This window comes from Pelmatolapia mariae, linkage group LG23 (assembly GCF_036321145.2).
Source record: "Pelmatolapia mariae isolate MD_Pm_ZW linkage group LG23, Pm_UMD_F_2, whole genome shotgun sequence".
NCBI lineage: Eukaryota > Metazoa > Chordata > Actinopteri > Cichliformes > Cichlidae > Pelmatolapia > Pelmatolapia mariae.
The window spans coordinates 49,223,034-49,241,693 of record NC_086246.1 but is presented as its reverse complement, the minus strand read 5'-3'; positions in this window follow the sequence as shown (position 1 = coordinate 49,241,693).

Sequence of the window (18,660 nt, the reverse complement as noted above, 5' to 3'; positions counted from 1 at the left end):
TTCCACAGAAGAGGGGCCTGAAAACCGAAGGCTCTCCCTCCCATTCTACTTTTAAATACTCTAGGAACAACAAGTAAGCCTGCAGTGCGAGAGTGAAGTGCTCTAATAGGGTGATATGGCACTACAAGGTCATTAAGATAAGATGGGGCCTGATTATTTAAGACCTTGTATGTGAGGAGCAGGATTTTGAATTCTGGATTTAACAGGAAGCCAATGAAGGGAAGCCAAAACAGGAGAAATATGCTCTCTCTTTCTAGTCCCTGTCAGGACTCTTGCTGCAGCATTTTGGATTAGCTGAAGACTTTTCAGCGAGTTTTTAGGACATCCTGATAATAAAGAATTACAGTAGTCCAGCCTGGAAGTAATAAATGCATGAACTAGTTTTTCAGCGTCACTCTGAGACAGGATATTTCTAATTTTAGAGATGTAAGAAAGCAGTCTTACATATTTGTTTAATATGTGCGTTGAAGGATATATCCTGGTCAAATATGACTCCAAGGTTCCTCACAGCATTACTGGAGGCCAAGGTAATGCCATCCAGAGTAAGAATCTGGTTAGATACCATATTTCTAAGATTTTCAGAGCCGAGTAAAATAACCTCAGTTTGATCTGAATTAAGAAGCAGAAAGTTAGCGGCCATCCAGGTCTTTATGTCTTTAAGACATTCCTGCAGTTTAACTAATTGGTGTGTGTTACCTGGCTTCATGGATAGATAGAGCTGCGTATCATCTGCATAGCAGTGAAAATTTATGCTATGTCTTCTAATGATGCTGCCTAAGGGAAGCATGTATAATGTAAACAGAACTGGTCCTAGCACCGAACCCTGTGGAACACCATAATTGACCTTAGTGTGTGAAGAGGACTCTTCATTTACATGAACAAATTGGAGTCTATTAGATAGATATGATACAAACCACTGCAGTGCAGTACCTGTAAAACCTACAGCATGTTCTAATCGCTCTAATAGGATATTATGGTCAACAGTATCAAACGCAGCACTGAGGTCTAGCAGGACAAGCACAGAGATGAGTCCACTGTCAGAGGCCATAAGAAGATCATTTGTAACCTTCACTAAAGCTGTTTCTGTGCTGTGATGAGCTCTGAAACCTGACTGAAACTCTTCAAATAAGCCATTCCTCTGCAGATGATCTGTTAGCTGTTTGACAACTACTCTTTCAAGGATGTTTGATATGAAAGGAAGGTTGGAGATTGGCCTATAATTAGCTAAGACTGCTGGGTCTAGAGATGCTTTTTAAGTAAAGGTTTAACTACAGCCAGCTTGAAGGCCTGTGGTACATAGCCAATTATTAGAGATAGGTTGATTATATTTAAGATTGAAGAATTAATTAATGGCAGGACTTCTTTGAGCAGTTTTGTAGGAATGGGGTCTAAAAGACACGTTGATGGTTTGGAGGAATTAATTATTGAAGTTAACTCAGAAAGATCGATTGGAGAAAAAGAGTCTAACTTAACATCAATGGTACTAAAAGTAGCTGTAGATAATATTACATCTGTGGGATGATTATTGGTAATTTTTTCTCTAATGATTAAAATTTTATTTGTGAAGAAGTTCATGAAGTCATTACTAGTTAACGTTAAAGGGATTGTTGGCTCAACAGAGCTCTGACTGTTTGTCAGCCTGGCTACAGTGCTGAAGAGAAACCTGGGGTTGTTCTTATTTTCTTCAATCAGTGACGAATAGTAAGATGTTCTGGCTTTGCGGAGGGCTTTCTTATAAATCAGCAAACTATTTCTCCAGGCTAAATGATGATCCTCTAAATTTGTGACACGCCATTTCCTCTCCAACTTACGAGTTATCTGCTTTAGGCTACGTGTTTGAGAATTATACCACGGAGTCAGGGACTTCGGATTTGAGGCCTTAGTTTTCACAGGAGCTACAGTATCCAGAGTCGTACGTAGTGAGGAGGTAAAATTATTAACAAGATAATCGACCTCTGTTGGAGTAGCGTTCAGATAGCTGCTCTGCTCTATGTTGGTACAGGGCATTGAAGATGATAACAGTGGGTGGATTATATTCTTAAACTTAGTTACAGCACTTTCAGAAAGACATCTACTTTGATAAAGTCTACTCTCCACTGCTGTGTAATCAATCATTGTAAATGTAAATGTTATCAGGAAATGATCAGACAGCAGAGGGTTTTCAGGAAACACTGTTAAATGTTCAGTTTCTATGCCATATGTTAAACAAGATCTAGAGTGTGATTAAAGTGGTGGGTGGGTTCTTTTACATTTGAGAGAAGCCAATTGAGTCTAATAACAGATTAAATGCGATGTTGAGGCTGTCATTTTTAGCATCTACATGGATGTTAAAATCACCCACAATAATTATTTTATCTGAGCTGAGCACTAAATCAGATAAAAAGTCTGAGAAATCAGAGAGAAACTCTGTGTAAGGCCCAGGTGGACGATAGATGATAACAAGTAAGACTGGTTTCTGAGTTTTACAGCTGGGTTGGACAAGGTTAAGCATCAGGCTTTCAAATGAATTAAAAGTCTGTCTGGGTCTTTCGTTAATTAATAGGCTGGTGTGAAAAATTGCTGCCACACCGCCCCCTCGTCCTGTGCTTCGAGGTTTCTGGTAGTTAGAATGACTTGGGGGTGTTGATTCATTTAAACTAACATAATCATCCGGCTGCAACCAGGTTTCTGTAAGGCAGAGGATATCGATTTGTTGATCAATTATTAAGTCATGTACTAACAGAGACTTGGAGGAGAGAGACCTAATATTTAATAATCCACATTTCACTGTTTTACTCTTTGGTTCAGATGTGGATTCTGTATTGTTCTTTCTTTGTGATTTTTTATGTTTAAGTTGTTTATTGCTGGTTTTTGGTTTGTTTTTTGTCTGTTTGGGAGCTGACACAGTCTCAATGGAGATGGGTTTTTAGGGGGGTAGCAGGAGGAGAGAAGCTGCAGAGAGGCGTGTAAGACTGCAACTCTGCTTCCTGGTCCCAACTCTGGATAGTCATATTTTGGGGGGTTTAATAAATTTGTCCATATTTCTAGAAATGAGAGCTGCTCCATCCAAAGTGGGATGGATGCCGTCTCTCCTAACAAGACCAGGTTTCCTCCAGAAGGTTTGCCAATTATCTATGAAGCCCACATCGTTTCTGGGACACCACTCAGACAGACAGCAATTTAAGGAGAACATGCGGCTAAACATGTCACTCCTGGTCTGATTGGGGAGGGGACCAGAGAAAACTACAGAGTCAACATTGTTTTGGCAAAGTTACACACCGATTCAATATTGATTTTAGTGACCTCCGATTGGCGTAACCGGGTGTCATTACTGCTGACGTGAATTATGATCTTACCGAATTTACGTTTACCCTTAGCCAGCAGTTTTAAATTTCCTTCAATGTCGCCTGCTCTGGCCCCTGGAAGACAATTGACTATGGTTGCCGGTGTCTCTAGCTTCACATGTCTGAGAACAGAATCACCAATTACCAGAGTTTGACCCCCAGCGGGTGTGTCGCCGAGTGGGGAAAAACGGTTAGACACATGAACAGGTTGGTGGTGTACCTGGGGCTTCTGTTTAAGACTATGCTTCCTCCTCACCGTCACCCAGCCGCCCTCTTTCCCCAGCTGCTTGGGGTCTGCCGGGGAACAGCTAGCGGGGCCTACGCTATCTTCGGCTGCACCAGCTACAGGGGCCTGGCTAGCTACGGGTGAATGAAGGGTGCAAAGCCGAGTCTCCAATTCAGTAATCCTGGCCTCCAGAGCTGCAAATATGCTACATTTGTTACAGGTATCATTACTGCTAAAGGAGGCCGAGGAGTAGCTAAACATCTGACACAATGAGCAAGAAAGTGCAGGAGGGACAGGTGAAGTAGCCATGGTGCTAACGAGTCGAATACGAGCTAAGCTAAGCTAGCGAAACAGTACAGAGACAGTGAGTGTTGGGTTCAGGAATTGAGGAGGTAGACCAAAATAATGACCACTGATCCGGCCGGGTGCAATTAGACGGCATTTTAATGAATACACGCAGCGTGGAGCCAACACTGTACAGATTCAGTGTTGAACTCCCTTACAATTGTCAGAACCCAATATTTATAGGGGTGAAACAGTACAGCCCCCCTTTCTGTTGCCAGGCAGAAACCAAAACCACAATGACTTTTAACATAGTTTGAAAAGAACATCGTCGCGTCTCCATCCAGGTGCCTTCCTGTTGTCCCCGGACGCTCGCCTTCGCTGTCGCTTGTCTCTAGAACATCCTGCACCTGCTTCTTCATCAAACAGTCACATATGCACGCACAATTTTTGCAGTTGCAAGCAAAACATAAGATTAACTTTTACCTATATTACTGAGTCTATCTACGATGTGTGTGTGTGTATGTGTCAGCCTCTGCTTGCACTTTGTTTCACCTCTCAGCTCCCCAGCTAGACCTTAACCTTTCCACTAGACAGAAGGCCAGCACAACTGAAACTATGTGTGTGCCAATCTTGACTTATATGTAAAATGTATAAAACAAATGTTCCAATCTAATACAACTACTTAAAGCTTAATCAGCGATAAATGCATAAAAAATAACCTGCTCTTAACTTGCACTTAGACTCTGGTTTCAGTTTCGCTTCTGCAGAAGCATGCCCTGCAGACGTGTTTCCTGTCAGCCTGCAACTCCGCCTGTCACCCACTGAAGACTATGTGTAAGAATATAAAAACATTCAAAAACCTTTAAATTATAGATTCAACTCAACAATTTAAAGTGGTTCTTCTTGGACCTAGAATAAAGACTTATATAATACCAATATATTTGAACATCTGAATGCATCTAAATGCAACATCACTATTAATAATGAAATGGTAATGATGATTATAAAAATAACAACAAATAATAGCAGTAAAATATTTCTCCTCTTGACACTCCCTCTCTCGACCTCTGGACCACCAGAGGTCGCCATACATTATGTTGGGTCACTCCTTGGCCCATTCATCTGCTTCCCTATCCACCCATGACGTCATGTACATTAGGATCACTTTTCCCACTCTGACCCTCTCTTGGCATTCTGTGACTTAGCGGACCAGACAACCCCATGTCATCTAGGTGGTCTTAATAATAAAATGCCAGCTCCTACTTGAAAACACTTCATGCTTAAGTGGTCTCTGCTCCTTTTCTAGGTCCCTCTCTAGTGGACATCTTCTCCTCTAAGGGATAGAAAACACTTTCTCCCTACTACGACTTCCCTACCTTATGTCCCTCAATTGCTCTCTTCATTTAAACCTGATTCAACTTAACGTTCATTTCTATATATTATTCAACATCACTCATCATGTATAAAACTCTCAAAGTGCTGCTTTCACATCCACTTCCTGTTGCTCGCTCTCTTCTCCCTTATCTGATCATCAACATCCTGAATGCAATGTGTATGAAATCATTTCTATGTATGTAATCTTCAATGCTATTCCTTTGGGTCAGTGACACTTTTAATATCCTCATAAAAAGCTCTCCTCTACCCTAGAAATAAATCTATTTAATATCTGTTTCTAAAGCCTACATTATAACAGCTTATTCTACAAATCAAAAGAAATCACACATTTCTGCTCATCAAAATTTCACTAATCTTCCCCGTTATTATTGTTATTCCCACAGTTTCCCTTTAAGTTTGGTGTGCAACTTCTTATGGACACCATTTATCTTCTGAACAGAATTCAGTTCATTTTACTCCTTTAGCTTAGACATAAAAATAACAATTCCTGCCTCAGTTTTACCATATCTAAATTATCACAAAAAACCCCATAATTATAAACTCATCCTAAAACCCATTTCAAATTAAATCCCCCTTTTTATTTGGACTTCACATGTGTGTCCAAATAAAACTCAAAATGCATCACCCAGGCTTAAGAAATTAAAGGGAAAAAAGGTTAGTCATATCATCTCTCTAAACACTCAAACACTACAGCCATCCTCCTCCCAGGTATTTTGCCCTAAAAACCTGTGTTTAAGGAATAAAATCAATCTAATCATTATGTCAAATCTTCTCAAACTCCTTGCTTCATGCAAAGTCTGGATCCTTGGAACTTCCTGGAAACAAAAACCTGTACTTTACATTTCATAACCAACTCTCCCCCTTTATGATCCAATCTGTGTTATAAGAAAGAAACCCCAAAACAGCACAATCATCAAACAAATACATTATAAAAAATAGCAGCAGAAATATCAGCATAATACGAATCTAACCCCAGTCAGTAAAGCAGAAATTCCCTCAAAGCAACTCAAAAGTCAGCATCCCCCGAATTAAGTCTCCCCCTTGTCCTGCTTATGACAAAAGCAAAACAAAGCATCCCATTTCTCTTCCTGGCATGGTAAACTGTTTGTCCACATTCATTCATCCCCTCTTTGGTCCAGTCACTCACATTCACTCACACGCATTCACACATGATGTTTGCTGATATCGAGCCTTCAAATAATCAGATACTCCACATCAGCAAAATGAGCTCAATCATTTGTTTTATTTCGTTGTCCTTTTTAGGAAAATAGTCCTTTAGGCTTTTGTCTGGATTGAATCGCTACAATCCTTTTAGACAGAGACTCACAGCCAATCAGGTCCCCACGATGGACTCCTCTTCAGCCAATTACAATCTGAAAAGCCCACCTTACATTTTGTTCTCCCGAGAATTTTGTCAGCGCTGCTCACCCTCTTCCAGGCCTGCTTCAGAACAAAAAATGAGAAAAAGAGAGCTGCTTATTAGCTCATCAAAGTACAAAACAAAATCACCTGACAGGTTTTTCCTAAGTGCACTACTACAAAAACTATGGGCCCTTTTCGACATGTCCATGTTTATTAAAACTCCTTCTATTAAAATAAAAACAGCAACCTCACAAATCTTAACCAATCCCAAATGTCACCCGTTCAACACACCGAAAACCCCGTCAAAAGCTGCACCGTTTTCCACACGTCTCCCTAGACACTTCACCATACTTACATTCAGCATAAGATATACACCCATTACAACAACGTATCATCACTACATTATAAATATCCTGTCCAAATCTGCATCTCTGAACAGACCTGACCACCGTAATCAATTATCCTGTTACTTTACCATTATATATTTCGCCCAATAATCCTCAACCGCCACTGCTCTCTCTCGAACTGAAAGCCTCCGAGACACAGACACAGGAAGTGTCTTTGTCACTCACTCACTCCAGCTAATTTGCATAGTGACTCACAGCTCAACAGCCAACTTCACAAGAAAAATGCATGTTTAAACCTTATCACATTATTGAATTATTTTCATTTTCTTTCTATACTAATCCCTTGCTTTGATCATTCAGTGCAAGAGCACTCCTGACTCACTCTTATAAAAACTACTTTAATCACTGTTCTGTTTGTTTTTTCCATAACTCACTCCCTTGTCATACAGCTTCTTTTGAGTCAACTTCAAGCTTTAATCTATCTTATTAAACATTCACACCATTCTATCACTCATACAATTAGCAAGCTGATTTAATTGCATGTGTTTGTGTCCTTTAGCCAAGTTTAATCACTATCTTTGCATTACTCTTCACAAGCTTGTCTCTATCTTCTTAAGGTTAGTGCATTTTCTGTTTGTATGTATGGTTTTGCATATGTTGCTTTGCAGTATTTCAGACTCCTTCACAATTCTCCAGTTAAACAGTCAGTTTTCTCCTTCCCGAATTACTAGCCCAAACTTTTCGATTTCCCACCTTAAATAACAGCCCTCCTAGTCTTCAGCCAGGAGTTAGGGCTTGCTTTCAGGTTCCTGGACACATCATGCTGTGAACAATTCAACCAGAAACTTGCCTTAACATATCCATTGATGTTAACCTATAATTTCTTCTGACCGCAGCTGTGGAGAATTGGTCCAGGTCTGCTTTGCTCCTGAAAATAACAAAACTGAGACATTTTCATTATTATCACGGGTACCTAAACGACCCATTTCTCTTTCTCTGGTCAGAAATACCAACTTATGTCATGTATGTAAGCGTGTTCTTCCTTGCATTATGGGGTCATGTAAATGCAGTGTAAGCTGTTTCTTCATTGCATCTTAAATTGTAATCAGCTTTACTTAATGCGTCTTTCCTCTGAGTTCTGGATTCAAACTATCTCACTTCTGCTTCTCTCCAAAAATAATTTCACATGTAACAATTTGTGCATGTGTGTTTTCTATTCATTAATGTAGTTGTCAGTTATTTACCTTCATTATTTTTACCTTCTCTATTATTTACCTGTTTGTTGTGACGTGGTGGACCTCCCTAAACCACCAAAAGTCCAGCCTTCAAATTTCAACCCAATCATATCCTATATACTCGCAGTCAAACTTGTCCTGCTTCACCTGACACCGGTCCCTCTCTTCACAGTGTCCTGTCCGGCCTTCAAAGCTCCAACAAACACAGTCTGTTTCTTCTCTGTTTTGATGTTTCAGTATTCTTCTCTTAAGTTGAGTTCCAGTCTGGCAAAATATCACGTTCAGGGCCTTCGACTCAGTGCCCCCCAGTCATGTGACACTTTTCATTACCAGCCTCCAGTTTCCCCGTGCATGTTTTGTCACGTGGTTTCCTTCATTCTGCTTCTGGAGTCGTCATACAGTCATATTTTATTTGCACTTTTTTTTTTACTTCTCCATCCATCTTTTCAGTCTTCTCTCTCAAGATTACCTCACGCATGGCAAATCTGAGAGTCAGTGCCTTCAAGCAGACATATCCCACTGTTCTTCACCAGCAACTGGGCATATTGCATCACGTGCTTTCATTCATACTGCTGGACTCATCAGTCGTCGTCAGTGTTAATGCTTTCACTTGCACTGCCTTTTGGCTGCAGTCAATTCTTCCATGATGTTCTGTCGGTCTTCCTCAGGAGATTAACTGTCCTTTAAGCTTCTTCTCAGAGTCCGGACAAAGTGACAGGTGAAGCTATCAACTTTTAGCCAAAAAACTGGCCTGTTTTCCCAATTGTGTTAATCTATGCTTTTGCTGCTGAACTCAGGGTTCCAGGTTTAAAGACCTCCACCTGTATTAACACACTAAAGCATACAATTAATATCCTTTTCATTTCTTTTCTCTTCTGTGCTTTCTCCACCCAGAGTTTAACTCGTCTCTCTCTCTGGGTTCTCTCTTCACACACTCCGTTCCTTTTATGGGCATGCAGCCCCGGTTACACACACACAGGCACACAGAGCCATATTTCCTGTTTCTTCAGACTAATCTAACTCTTTTGTTTTTCATCGTATTTATAGTCTACAGACCCTCTTTAATTCTACTAAATCTTCATCTAAAAACAATACAGCTTTAGTTCACTCACACTTTTAAATAGAGCTCTTTTGTCATTCAGTAATCGTCTCACACATTGCCTTTTCTCTTAAACTTCCACTTTTTCACTCACTCTACTATCAGCCTCCTGAGTGTTATTATTACCTATTTACTTATTTTATACAAATCACGCACAGTCACTCAAATACTTACATCATTCACACAGTTAAAATCACTCAAAATACACTCTCCTAGGAGTATTTTAGACATCCTTTTCATAATCATAAAAGCAAGTCAAACAAAAACAATTTAAACCTCTAATCATTCTCACAGCACACACATAACTGAAAAAATAAAACACACCAGCATTTGTGGCTCAAGATAGGTTACTACTTTAAAATAATATATTGGTCTTAGGTACTGTACAATGCACTCAATCTATATATATATCAATCAAAAGTCAGTCAACTCCTATACATCTACAGTAATCAATCCACACTCTATTTATACAATTCTAGTGAGCAAAACCAGCATCTCAGTCACAGGCATTTAGGAAAATTTACAGACAATATTTATAAAGCTCAATCACACTCTAAACTGAAAGCAACACTCTCCATGCGCGTCACCGCTCCTCATTTGCATTCTCACAGGCTCTCTAAAAATAACTCACAGGACTGTAGCATCCTGTCACTCAGTCAGACTCATCACACACCACTCTGTTTATACATAATTTTACACAGATCTTATAAATACAACTGCACAGATTTTAGGCCTTTTAAAAACCTATATAATTTTGACAAATTTAAGTTAACGGTCCAACCGATAAAGTCCAACTTTTTTGTAATCAATTAACCAGTATCTGTCCAACAGTTTCTGGCCCAATTTCTAAGATCCCTAACTCAATTTAAAAGCGTGAACCAACCCAAACTCTGCCTGAAGCTCTATTTTTGGGCATTTCACATCCCAGGCTTCCCCGAAGTTTTAAGTTAAAGTTACATGCCCGAAGTCCAACTTCTGCTGGCCAAAAAAGCGCAGATACCGTTCCAAACGGTTAAGTGGTCCAACCACTAGCTTATCTCAGGATGCCCTGTACCCCACGGTCAAGCCAAACCGAGCTAATCCTATTCGCCGATAGGTCAACAATGCGCGTCCACATCGAGGAGGGATCGCAACGTCCGGGCTATGCGCTTCTTAGCAGCCCAGCTGCCGTTCTAGAAAATTTATAATACTTTGAAACACCCGTTAACCCCCCAGAAAAGGGTATAACTGAAGCACGTCCAACGTGTCTGACCAATGGGGATTCTCACCCACAAAATGACCAAATTCCCTACCACACTAAATTAGCAGTCCAACTGCTTTAACTCTCTCAACGGCTCCAACCGTTCTTAATTCTCTCAGTGGCTCCAACCGCTTTTAACTTTCTCAGTACTGTACTTTATTACTTTCATTATCACCAAAATCAAAACAGACCTTCACCAGTAATTACAGTGACCAGGCTTTTAATTTGACATGCCCAATGTGACACCTTTTGGAAATATATTTCAACAGGCCGTGTCTTACCTTTAAATGCCCCGGGGAATGCCTCCTCACTTTCACCACTGATTAGTGTCTGCCCGTCTAATCACCACGGACCCCGGATCTCTCCGTCTACACCTCCAAAATCCCCCTTTTTCCACCGGACGAGCCCCCAAATGTTGGGTTCAGGAATTGAGGAGGTAGACCAAAATAATGACCACTGATCCGGCCGGGTGCAATTAGACGGCATTTTAATGAATACACGCAGCGTGGAGCCAACACTGTACAGATTCAGTGTTGAACTCCCTTACAATTGTCAGAACCCAATATTTATAGGGGTGAAACAGTACAGCCCCCCTTTCTGTTGCCAGGCAGAAACCAAAACCACAATGACTTTTAACATAGTTTGAAAAGAACATCGTCGCGTCTCCATCCAGGTGCCTTCCTGTTGTCCCCGGACGCTCGCCTTCGCTGTCGCTTGTCTCTAGAACATCCTGCACCTGCTTCTTCATCAAACAGTCACATATGCACGCACAATTTTTGCAGTTGCAAGCAAAACATAAGATTAACTTTTACCTATATTACTGAGTCTATCTACGATGTGTGTGTGTGTATGTGTCAGCCTCTGCTTGCACTTTGTTTCACCTCTCAGCTCCCCAGCTAGACCTTAACCTTTCCACTAGACAGAAGGCCAGCACAACTGAAACTATGTGTGTGCCAATCTTGACTTATATGTAAAATGTATAAAACAAATGTTCCAATCTAATACAACTACTTAAAGCTTAATCAGCGATAAATGCATAAAAAATAACCTGCTCTTAACTTGCACTTAGACTCTGGTTTCAGTTTCGCTTCTGCAGAAGCATGCCCTGCAGACGTGTTTCCTGTCAGCCTGCAACTCCGCCTGTCACCCACTGAAGACTATGTGTAAGAATATAAAAACATTCAAAAACCTTTAAATTATAGATTCAACTCAACAATTTAAAGTGGTTCTTCTTGGACCTAGAATAAAGACTTATATAATACCAATATATTTGAACATCTGAATGCATCTAAATGCAACATCACTATTAATAATGAAATGGTAATGATGATTATAAAAATAACAACAAATAATAGCAGTAAAATATTTCTCCTCTTGACATGAGTGAATACTTTGGCTATAAATTAGGTAGTGAGCACACAGAAAGGGTGATTCAGATGAAGCACGTGAAGATTATACTATGAAAAAGGAATGTATCTAAAAGTTTTTAATTAAATTGCTAAGCAGAAAAGCTACAACATCTCCCACCCCATGCAAGAGACTCTGACAGCACTGAGCAGCTCCTTCAGTGGGAGACTGCGGCACCCACGATGTGGGACGGAGAGATTTCGCAGGTCTTTCCTCCCCACTGCTATCAGACTCCACAACAAAGACTTTTGCAGCTGATCAAACCCTCACACGTGCAATAAGACTGTTATATGTGCAATTCTTTTTCTGACAAGTTGTACTTTTGTATTTTCTTACTCAGTTGTATATAGTATTTGTATTCTATTTTATTCTATTGTATATATTATTCTATTTTTATTCTATTGTATATAGCATTTTATTTTATTTTATTTTATTGCATTCCAGTGTTTCTAATTTCTACTACATAACTTTGCACTTTTGCTGTAACAAAACAAATTTCCCACCTGTGGGACTAATAAAGTCCCACAGGTGGTGTTTCTTTTACTCAGAAACACCACTGTGTTTGAGCAGGAACAGGAAGTGATACTCTACCACAAAGCGAGCGAACACCAAGTGACAGCGCCACCAAGAGTCTGAAGTGCATAGTCATGGAAAAGGTAAATGGCCTGCATTTGTATAGCACTTTACTTAGTCCCTAAGGACCCCAAAGCGCTTTACACTACATTCAGTCATTCACACACACATTCACACACACATTCACACACTGGTGATGGCAAGCTACATTGTAGCCACAGCTGCCCTGGGGCGCACTGACAGAGGCGAGGCAAGAGGCGTTCTAACCTGACTATGCACCAGTACTCAAATCAAGGTCCATAAGACATGGAAAAAGGACCTTGACTGGCCTGCAAAGAGTCCTGACCTTAAGCCTTTGGGATCAATTAGAGTAAAGACTGCGAGCCGCGCCCTCTCATTCAACATCAGTGTCTGAAATGTGCTTCTGGAAGACTGGTGAAAAAACACACTCCTAAACCTTTATTAAAGCCTTCTCAGAAGAGCTGAAGCTGTTATGGCTGCAAAGGGTGAGTCGATATCATATTTAACCCTATGGAAAAAGAATAGGATGCCACTCAAGTTCATATGGTTGTGAAAGCAGGTGAGTAAATACGAAAGTATATCCACGCTCTAACACAAGTTTCTATAAACTCTGCTGAGTAACTCTGTGGTGTGCTTCTTCCTCCTGCGCTTCCTGACTCTAACCTCTTACATTTTTATACAATCCCAGCAGTCTGTTGTGGTACATTAGTTCCTCTTACTCTACATTTACCCAATAAAAAGAACATATTTCTATTGAGCGGTTTTTATTTGCTGTGTTAAGACAGAATACAAACTCCTCAACCTTTGAGTTTATGTATTTATTTTTTTACAGGACACACAAATTATTTTACATACCAACATCAAGAATACAGGCATTTGTGTAATATCTTTTGGTATAAAAAGTGAAAACAATGCAAAAACACCTGAATGTGGGGACCCTACTGCTCAAATAGAATGTAATAAAATGACAGCCTATTTAAATATTGCTATATCAGTAAACACACAACGTGACAGACCACAAGTCTTTGCTGTCACTTTTGTTTGTGCTGCATGTGTTGGCTCATGTAGAAGTACAGTTATACAGAAGAGTGGCAAAATGTATTGCCCAACAATGTGACAGACTGATAAATTTAAACAGAAACTCATCATTTCAAGGTAAAGCTGCTAAAGGTGGTTCTACAAGCTACTGAATCAGAATCACAGAGTGTATTTAGGTTGCTTTTTTAATGTACTTATCCCTCCTGATAGTTTTTTTTCTTTTTACTAGTTCTGCTTTTGGTTAGTGTCCTCGTCGCTCTGGCTGGAGTGAGACGTTACCTTCCGCCCATCGGCATTGCACAGATAGTCAAACATCTCTAGGATGACACATCCGTACATGCCATCACGAGATCCAAGCGTAGTTTCAAGGCAGCACAATGTCTTCCACCCCTCACCCCCGACTAGGGATGGGTATTGATAAGATTTTCACGATTCCGATTCCATTTTCGATTCTGTTTAACGATTCGATTCTTTATCGATTCTCTTATCGATTCCTTTTTTTAAAAAGGAGAACACTAAGGTCGATTAGCTTAGAACTTTGTTTTATATCTTCTCTTTGAACAAGATAGAAATTTAGGAGTAACATGGCCTTACAAACCCAACAGTGAGATCTTAAGAGATCCACAGCCTATGGCTCTTCAATGGGGTGTCACAGGGTCCCCAGGAAAAAATTTTTTAAATGTAAAACAATAAAATAAATATTCTTCTGTAGCAATAACAAAGTATAACATAAATTATTCTGTAGCAATTACACAAGAATATCCAGTAATGTCCCTGCCTACAATTAAACACATTCACTTACCGAAAATCGGGGGCATCTGCTGTGGCAAATGGGTGCAAGCCTTTTTACCACAAACTTATTCATTGCTTGGTGACATTCATCTATCCTGGCCTGAAAGGAGACGCTACCGGTAGACTGCAGCGAGAACTGCCAGCGAGCGCCAGCCAGACTCTGTCTGTCTCTCTCATCATGGTCACCTAAATGCACAGTAATGGCAGGTTTTGTAATAAGGCAGATCGCGCTAACATAATATCCACTGTTAGTTGATTATTTACCTGCCGCATTAACGGGAGAGGACGTGCAAACGTTACAGCTGCTGCTGGGTTGAGATTCACGAGTCCGGAGAATTAAAAACACGACATTCATTTAAGGTCATCGCGTGTTTTGTGAGCAAATGCTTTTGCATATTCGTAGTGTTTCCTCCCTTAAATGAAATATCTACTTTGCAAGTATTGCAAGTTGCCCTGTTGTCATCCGTTCTCGTAAAGTATAACCAAACTTTTTAGCGTTTGAGCCGCCATGTTTCCTGCCAGGTAAATGACGCTCCGCAACATGGTGACGTCATTCGGGGCGACTGGAATCGATAAGGGAATCGTTTGCAAAAATGGCAAACAATTCCAAGGAATTGAAACAGTGGGAACCGGTTCTCAACAAGAACCGGGTTTCGATACCCATCCCTACCCCCAACCACTCGTAGCAGATGACTACCCCTGCTTGAGCCTGGTTATGCGGGAGGTTTCTTCCTTTTAAGGCTGCGTACTTTAAGGCTGCAGACCCTGAATTGGGATACAGCCACAGAGAACAACAGCTACCAAAGTAAAACAGGAAGTAAGACACCACTGAACAAGGAAACAAGACTAACCTGACACGAGGGGACACTGAACGAAAAAAAGGAACTAAATAATTGCATTCAGAAAGTCAGAGGAGACTCGAATAATAAATAAACCAATACAAATCTTTATACAATATAAACGACTTGTAAACACAAGTAAATAAAAATAGAGGTCTATTAGCAGTAAACTAAATATTAAATATTAAAAAAAAAAACAAGGAAACAAAATTTAAAAGCTGATTTGCAAAAAACAACAACAACCTCAAAACTGTGGGACAGATGACAGGCGCTTGATACTGGTGACAGTGGCCATGTCTGTCATGAGTCATGCTTCACTAATTGCACTGTGCGTGGAATATGTTGGGGTGTGGTGATATTGTGTTTTTTACTTTGACTCGTTAATACTGAAACCCCTTTACCACCTTACTTTCAATACACATTAATCTGTCACTTATGTGGTTTTGCAGGTCAAAGTTCAAAAAACCCTTCCAGACATAATGAAAGACATATGCAAGCACGCACGTGCGCACACACACACACAGATACAAATATATATTTGTGTGTGTGTGTGTATCTATCTATCTAATATATATATATATATATATATATTAGGGGTGCAACGATACACAAAATTCACGGTTCGGTTCGGTTCGATACTTTGGTGTCACGGTTCGATATTTTTTCAATACAAAAAAATGTTCATGCTTTTTTAATTTGTCATTTATTAAAATTATATATTTTAACTCAAAAGTACAGTTTTTAAATTTAATGTTGCTGAAACAACAAAGTAATAAAAAATAAATCTATCTGATCAAGAAATCCCTCATCTTTGGAAAAGAGAGTTTATTACAGAGAAATGGCTCTTTCCAAAATAAAAGCTATACTATACGCTTCTTCTGGGGTATACTCTCAGCAGCATATTAAACATATCAGGTCCCCATAAGGAGAATCATGTGCTAACGGCTGTCTAAATGACTCTGGTAAAGTTTGTAGCATGCGTGCTTCTTGTTTTTGTCTGCTTCCACTTGTCTTTGCACTAGGATGATGTCGGAGTAAATGTGCAGTCATATTCATTGTGTTCCCACTAGTGCTGTCAGCGTTAATCTGAAATGACGTTAACGCCACAACACGGCAAATCTCCGTTAACGAGCTACCGCGGATCGCCCCGTGCGTGGGGCTGGACGGCGTCAACACATTAACGAGTAAACTGCGCTAACGCACTAGTTCCCACCCATGTAATTGAGCATTGCGTGGCACATCCGACATACTGTTTTACTTTTGTCCATGGCGCGCTTACCTTCAGGGTCATACTTCACATGAAGACCAAAATAGTTCCAAAGGCCAGATCTGAATGAGGGTGGGGGAGGTTCAATTTGCTATGTTGCAACAAGCTTAGCTTCTGTCTTGCTAGCTTGCGCTGCGCTCAGTGGATCTGCGCTCGACAGTGCAGCCTAGGTGGAGTAGTCGAACGCAGATCCACTGAGCGCTCAACACAGACAGCATCGTCAGAAGAAAAGTTGATAAAATAAATTAAAAATTTTGTATTGATCGATACACATGCGTACCGAACCGAAAGCACTGTATTGAACGGTTCAATATCGATACGAGTATCGTTGCACCCCTAATATATATATATATATATATATATATATATATATATATATATATATATATATATATATATATATATATGTATATGTTTATATATTTAATACTATCCAGCCACATCTTTTAGTTGATAAACTTCTTAACCAGTTTAAACTTGATTTTAATCTCGTTGGTTGGATTTTAGACTTTTTAAGTGACAGATCTCAGTGTGTGAGAGTAAACGGCTGTTTTTCCAAACAGCTGAGCTCTTCTACTGGCTCACCACAAGGTTGTTGTCTCTCTCATCTACTGTATATTTTGTACACTAATGACTGTCGCAGTACACAGGCCAACAGGCATTTCATTAAATATGCAGATGACACAGTCATTGTAAGCCTCCTTCATGCTGAAGAGGATTCCCGTGGGCCTGTTGTGGATGAGTTTGTTTCATGGTGATCAGTCCTTCTTAATGATCAACACCTTGAAAACAAGGACATGGTTATTGACTTCAGGAAGACATCCCCACATCCTGCGCTAACAGTGGTAAATGGTGCAGCCATTGAACTGGTGGACAATTATAAGTATTTGGGGGTTGTTCTTGATAAGGCTCTGTCCTTTGAGTCACATTTTGCTGCTACAGTGAAAAAGGTTCAACAGAGACTGTACTTTTTAAGGAGGTTGAGAGGTTTTAATGTTTCATCTGAAATGATGACTCTTTTTTATAAAGGTTTTATTGAATCTGTTTTAACCTTCTGTATCATTGCCTGGTATGGTAATATGTCCTTGAATAATAAGACCAGACTTAGCAACCTGGTTAAAGTGGCTGGTCAGATTTCGGGGAGGTCTCAGGTCCAGCTTGTGGACTTTTATAACAGGCAGGTGCTGAGGAAGGCAAACTCTGTCTTGTTGTGTTCAGATCATCCTCTCTTTAATGATTTTCAACTGCTTCCATCAGGTCGTCATAATAAAGTGCCTGCAGTGAAGACAAAGAGACATAGATTGTCTTTTGTACCTACTGCTATTATCATAGTTAATAACACTAAACCATAAGTGTTGTTGCCATTGCACATTGCACTTTTTTGATGATAAAATCTAGGTTGTTTTCTCAGGCTTATATTATATTATTTTTGTGTGTGTATGTGAGGTGTTTGTTTGTCTGTTTGTTTGTTTTTTATATTTCTGTATGAACATACTGCAAATCAATTTCCCGTTAGGGACAATAAAGTTACCATTGACCATATATATCTATATCTATCTATATATATATATATACACATATATACGCATATGTGTGTGTACGTGTGTGTGTGTGTAAATAAAGTTTTTTGCTCTCAGACCGAGTGTTTCCGGGTGCTGTCTGCGCTAGAGCCTATTTCCTTGAATTGGCCTCCGGCCGTGACAGTGTTCTAATGTATAATGTACATCTTTCTGCCCAACTTGTGTTAGAGCTATATAACTGGGTATTTTACCTTGTTAGCTTGTGATTTGTGTTTACGTGGACCAGGGAAAGAGGGCCTCTCACCGAGTAGCTTCTTTGCACAGCACAACCTAGTCCTAGCTCTGATCCGTGAGAAGAACCCTATAGCATCAACTTGATGTATGGAGGCCATCATTCTCCACCACTGAACATGAAGACCCATAGAAACTAAATGTCCTAGAACCATTCGATAGTCAGCATTTGGCATCTGACTTTTGATAGCAGATATGATGTTGTCCAGCTCTTGGTCATTCATTGTGCTGTATGTCCCTCTCACAGACAAGTCAAATTCTTGCATCCTCCTGTTGATTGTCGTTCTTAAGACACCAAGACATTTAGCAATGCAGCTGACTGGCAGCTGAGTGTCCAACGAGTTCTTCAGTTTTTCTCTCTTTAACACAGTTTTGGGGTGGCCTGATACTGGACCAACTT